Source organism: Somniosus microcephalus, chromosome 23 (assembly GCF_052327205.1).
Source record: "Somniosus microcephalus isolate GS21.2 chromosome 23, FLI_Smic_1.0, whole genome shotgun sequence".
In the NCBI taxonomy this organism is placed as follows: Eukaryota; Metazoa; Chordata; class Chondrichthyes; order Squaliformes; family Somniosidae; genus Somniosus; species Somniosus microcephalus.
Window position 1 is genome coordinate 70,295,724 of NC_141009.1, and position 6,000 is coordinate 70,301,723.

The following is a 6,000-nucleotide window of genomic DNA, read 5'->3' on the forward strand; positions in this document are numbered from 1 at the left end:
CTATCTCTGTAACCTCCTCCAGCCCCACAACCCTCCCTATCTCTGTAACCTCCTCCAGCCACTACACACCTCCCTATCGCTGTAAGCTCCTCCAGCTCCTACAAACCTCCCTATCTCTGTAACCTCCTCCAGCCCCTACACCCCTCCCTATCTCTGTAACCTCCTCCAGCCCCACAACTCTCCCTATCTCTGTAACCTCCTCCAGCCCCTACAACCCTCCGTATCTCTGTAACCTCCTCCAGCCCTCCCTATCTCTGTAACCTCCTCCAGCCCCTACAACCCTCCCTATCTCTGTAACCTCCTCCAGCCCCTAGAACCCTCCCTATCTCTGCAACCTCCTCCAGCCCCACAACCCTCCCTATCTTTGTAACCTCCTCCAGCCCCTACAATGCTCCCTATCTCTGTAACCTCCTCCAGCCACTACAACCCTCCCTATCTCTGTAACCTCCTCCAGCCCCTACAGCCCTCCCTATCTCTGTAACGTCCTGCAGCCCCTACACCCCTCCCTATCTCTGTAACCTCCTCCAGCCCCTACACCCCTCCCTATCTCTGTAACCTCCTCCAGCCCCTACACCCCTCCCTATCTCTGTAACCTCCTCCAGCCCCTACAGCCCTCCCTATCTCTGTAACCTCCTCCAGCCCCCTACAACCCTCCCTATCTCTGTAACCTCCTCCAGCCCCACAACCCTCCCTATCTCTGTAACCTCCACCAGCCCCACAACCCTCCCTGTCTCTGTAACCTCCTCCAGCCTCACAACCCTCCCTATCCCTGTAACCTCCTCCAACCCCTACAACCCTCCCTATCTCTGTAACCTCCTCCAGCCCCATAACCCTCCCTATCACTGTAACCTCCTCCAGCCCCCTCCAACCCTCCCTATCTCTGTAACCTCCACCATCCCCTACAACCCTCCCTATCTCTGTAACCTCCTCCAACCCCACAACCCTCCCTATCTCTGTAACCTCCTCCAGCCCCACAACCCTCCCTATCTCTGTAAGCTGCACCAGCCCCACAACCCTCCCTATCGCTGTAACCTCCTCCTGCCCCACAACCCTCCCTATCTCTGTAACCTCCTCCAACCCCACAACCCTCCCTATCTCTGTAACCTCCTCCAGCCCCTACAACCCTCCCTATCTCTGTAACCTCCTCCAGCTGCACAACCCTCCCTATCTCTGTAACCTCCACCAGCCCTACAACCCTCCCTATCTCTGTAACCTCCTCCAGCCCCTGCACCCCTCCCTATCTCTGTAACCTCCTCCAGCCCCACAACCCTCCCTATCTCTGTAACCTCCTCCAGCCCCTACAACCCTCCCTATCTCTGTAACCTCCTCCAGTCCCTACACCCCTCCCTATCTCTGTAACCTCCTCCAGCCTTCCCTATCTCTGTAACCTCCTCCAGCCCCTACAACCCTCCCTATCTCTGTAACCTCCTCCAGCCACTACAACCCTCCCTATCTCTGTAACCTCCTCCAGCCCCGACAACCCTCCCTATCTCTGCAACCTCCTCCAGCCCCTACAACCCTCCCTATCTCTGTAACCTCCTCCAGCCCCTACAGCCCTCCGTATCTCTGTAACCTCCTCCAGCCCCTACACCCCTCCCTATGTCTGTAACCTCCTCCAGCCCCTACACCCCTCCCTATCTCTGTAACCTCCTCCAGCCCCTACAACCCTCCCTATCTCTGTAACCTCCTCCAGCCCCTACAACCCTCCCTATCTCTGTAACCTCCTCCAGCCCCTACAGCCCTCCCTATCTCTGTAACCTCCTCCAGCCCCACAACCCTCCCTATCTCTGTAACCTCCTCCAGCACCTACAACCCTCCCTATCTCTGTAACCTCCTCCAGCCCCACAACCCTCCCTATCTCTGTAACCTCCTCCAGCCCCGACACACCTCCCTATCGCTGTAACCTTCTCCAGCCCCGACAACCCTCCCTATCTCTGTAACCTCCTCCAGCTCCGACAACCCTCCCTATCTCTGTAACCTCCTCCAGCCCCTACACCCCTCCCTATCTCTGTAACCTCCTCCAGCCCCACAACTCTCCCTATCTCTGTAACCTCCTTCAGCCCCAACAACCCTCCGTATATCTGTAACCTCCTCCAGCCCCTACTCCCCTCCCTATCTCTGTAACCTCCTCCAGCCCTCCCTATCTCTGTAACCTCCTCCAGCCCCTACAACCCTCCCTATCTCTGTCACCTCCTCCAGCCCCTAGAACCCTCCCTATCTCTGTAACCTCCTCCAGCCCCACAACCCTCCCTATCTTTGTAACCTCCTCCAGCCCCTACAATGCTCCCTATCTCTGTAACCTCCTCCAGCCACTACAACCCTCCCTATCTCTGTAACCTCCTCCAGCCCCTACAACCCTCCCTATCTCTGTAACCTCCTCCAGCCCCTACAGCCCTCCCTATCTCTGTAACGTCCTGCAGCCCCTACACCCCTCCCTATCTCTGTAACCTCCTCCAGCCCCTACACCCCTCCCTATCTCTGTAACCTCCCCAGCCCCTACACCCCTCCCTATCTCTGTAACCTCCTCCAGCCCCTACAGCCCTCCCTATCTCTGTAACCTCCTCCAGCCCCTACACCCTCCCTATCTCTGTAACCTCCTCCAGCCCCCCACAACCCTCCCTATCTCTGTAACCTCCTCCAGCCCCACAACCCTCCCTATCTCTGTAACCTCCTTCAGCATACAACCCTCCCTTTCTCTGTAACCTCCTCCAGCCCCTACAACCCTCCCTATCTCTGTAACCTCCTCCAGCCTCTACACCCCTCCCTATCTCTGTAACCTCCTCCAGCCCTCCCTATCTCTGTAACCTCCTCCAGCCCTCCCTATCTCTGTAACCTCCTCCAGCCCCTACAACCCTCCCTATCTCTGTAACCTCCTCCAGCCCCACAACCCTCCCTATCTCTGTGACCTCCTCCAGCCCCTACAACCCTCCCTACCTCTGTAAACTCCTCCAGTCACTACAACCCTCCCTATCTCTGTAACCTCCTCCAGCCCCTACAGCCCTCCCTATCTCTGTAACCTCCTCCAGCCCCTACACCCCTCCCTATCTCTGTAACCTCCTCCAGCTCCACAACCGTCCATATCTCTGTAACCTCCTCCAGCCCTCCCTATCTCTGTAACCTCCTCCAGCCCCTACACCCTCCCTATCTCTGTAACCTCCTCCAGCCCCCTACAACCCTCCCTATCTCTGTAACCTCCTCTAGCCCCACAACCCTCCCTATCTTTGTAACCTCCTCCAGCCTCTACACCCCTCCCTATCTCTGTAACCTCCTCCAGCCCCACAATCCTCCCTGTCTCTAAACTCCTCCAGCCCCGACAACCCTCCCTATCGCTGTCACCTCCTCCAGCCCCACAACCCTCTGTCTCTGTAACCTCCTCCAGCCCCACAACCCTCCCTGTCTCTGTAACCTCCTCCAGCCCCTACAACCCTCCCTATCTCTGTAACCTCCACCAGCCCCACAACCCTCCCTATCTCTGTAAGCTCCTCCAGCCCCACAACCCTCCCTATCTCTGTAACCTCCTCCAGCCCCACAACCCTCCGTCTCTGTAACCTCCTGCAGCCCCGCAACCCTCCCTATCTCTGTAACCTCCTGCAGCCCCAACAACCCTCCCCATCTCTGTAACCTCCTCCAGCCCCACAACCCTGCCTGTCTCTGTAACCTCCTCCAGCCCCTACAACCCTCCCTATCTCTGTAACCTCCTCCAGCCCCTACACCCCTCCCTATCTCTGTAACCTCCACCAGCCCCTCAACGCTCCCTATCTCTGTAACCTCCTCCAGCCCCACAACCCTCCCTATCTCTGTAACCTCCTCCAGCCCCTACAGCCCTCCCTATCTCTGTAACCTCCTCCAGCCCCTACACCCCTCCCTATCTCTGTAACCTCCTCCAGCTCCACAACCGTCCATATCTCTGTAACTTCCTCCAGCCCCACAACCCTCCCTATCTCTGTAACCTCCTCCAGCCCCTACACCCCTCCCTATCTGTGTAACCTCCTCCAGCCCCTACAACCCTCCCTATCTCTGTAACCTCCTCCAGCCCCTACAACCCTCCCTATCTCTGTAACCTCCTCCAGCCCCACAACCGTCCCTATCTCTGTAACCTCCTCCAGCCCCTACAACCCTCCCTATCTCTGTAACCTCCTCCAGCCACTACAACCCTCCCTATCTCTGTAACCTCCTCCAGCACCTACAACCCTATCTCTGTAACCTCCTCCAGCCCCTACAGCCCTCCCTATCTCTGTAACCTCCTCCAGCCCCTACACACCTCCCTATCTCTGTAACCTCCTCCAGCCCGTACACCCCTCCCTATCTCTGTAACCTCCTCCAGCCCCTACAACCCTCCCTAGCTCTGTAACCTCCTCCAGCCCCTACAACCCTCCCTATCTCTGTAACCTCCTCCAGCCCTCCCTATCTCTGTAACCTCCTGCAGCCCCTACACCCTCCCTATCTCTGTAACCTCCTCCAGCCCCCTACAACCCTCCCTATCTCTGTAACCTCCTCCAGCAACTGCAACCCTCCCTATCTCTGTAACCTCCTCCAGCCCCGACAACCCTCCCTATCTCTGCAACCTCCTCCAGCCCCTACAACCCTCCCTATCTCTGTAACCTCCTCCAGCCCCTACAGCCCTCCCTATCTCTGTAACCTCCTCCAGCCCCTACACACCTCCCTATCTCTGTAAACTCCTCCAGCCCCTACACCCCTCCCTATCTCTGTAACCTCCTCCAGCCCCTACAACCCTCCCTATCTCTGTAACCTCCTCCAGCCCCTACAACCCTCCCTATCTCTGTAACCTCCTCCAGCCCCTACAGCCCTCCCTATCTCTGTAACCTCCTCCAGCCCCACAACCCTCCCGATCTCTGTAACCTCCTCCAGCACCTACAACCCTCCCTATCTCTGTAACCTCCTCCAGCCCCACAACCCTCCCTATCTCTGTAACCTCCTCCAGCCCCGACACACCTCCCTATCGCTGTAACCTTCTCCAGCCCCTACAACCCTCGCTATCTCTGTAACCTCCTCCAGCCCCTACACCCTCCCTATCTCTGTAACCTCCTCCAGCCCCCTACAACCCTCCCTATCTCTGTAACCTCCTCCAGCCCCACAACCCTCCCTATCTCTGCAACCTCCTCCAGCCTACAACCCTCCCTTTCTCTGTCACCTCCTCCAGCCCCTACAACCCTCCCTATCTCTGTAACCTCCTCCAGCCCCTACACCCCACCCTATCTCTGTAACCTCCTCCAGCCCCACAATCCTCCCTATCTCTAAACTCCTCCAGCCCCGACAACCCTCCCTATCGCTGTAACCTCCTCCAGCCCCATAACCCTCCGTCTCTGTAACCTCCTCCAGCCCCTACACCCCTCCCTATCTCTGTAACCTCCACCAGCCCCACAACCCTCCCTATCTCTGTAACCTCCTCCAGCCCCTACAACCCTCCCTATCTCTGTAACCTCCTCCAGCCCCTACACCCCTCCCTATCTCTGTAACCTCCTCCAGCCCCTACACCCCTCCCTATCTCTGTAACCTCCTCCAGCCCCTACAACCCTCCCTATCTCTGTAACCTCCTCCAGCCCCTACAACCCTCCCTATCTCTGTAACCTCCTCCAGCCCCTGCACCCCTCCCTATCTCTGTAACCTCCTCCAGCCCCACAACCCTCCCTATCTCTGTAACCTCCTCCAGCCCCTACAACCCCCCCTATCTCTGTAACCTCCTCCAGTCCCTACACCCCTCCCTATCTCTGTAACCTCCTCCAGCCCTCCCTATCTCTGTAACCTCCTCCAGCCCCTACATCCCTCCCTATCTCTGTAACCTCCTCCAGCCACTACAACCCTCCCTATCTCTGTAACCTCCTCCAGCCCCGACAACCCTCCCTATCTCTGCAACCTCCTCCAGCCCCTACAACCCTCCCTATCTCTGTAACCACCTCCAGCCCCTACAGCCCTCCCTATCTCTGTAACCTCCTCCAGCCCCTACACCCCTCCCTATCTCTGTAACCTCCTCCAGCCCCC

General features: G+C 57.7%; 1 long non-coding RNA gene across 1 annotated transcript in view; it reads right to left on the reverse strand.

Moving 5' to 3' along the window:
- The window catches only part of LOC147101944 (uncharacterized), a 395,113-nt gene that overhangs the window by 362,670 nt on the left and 26,443 nt on the right, over nt 1–6,000 (reverse strand). The gene's annotated exons all lie outside the window — the stretch shown is intronic.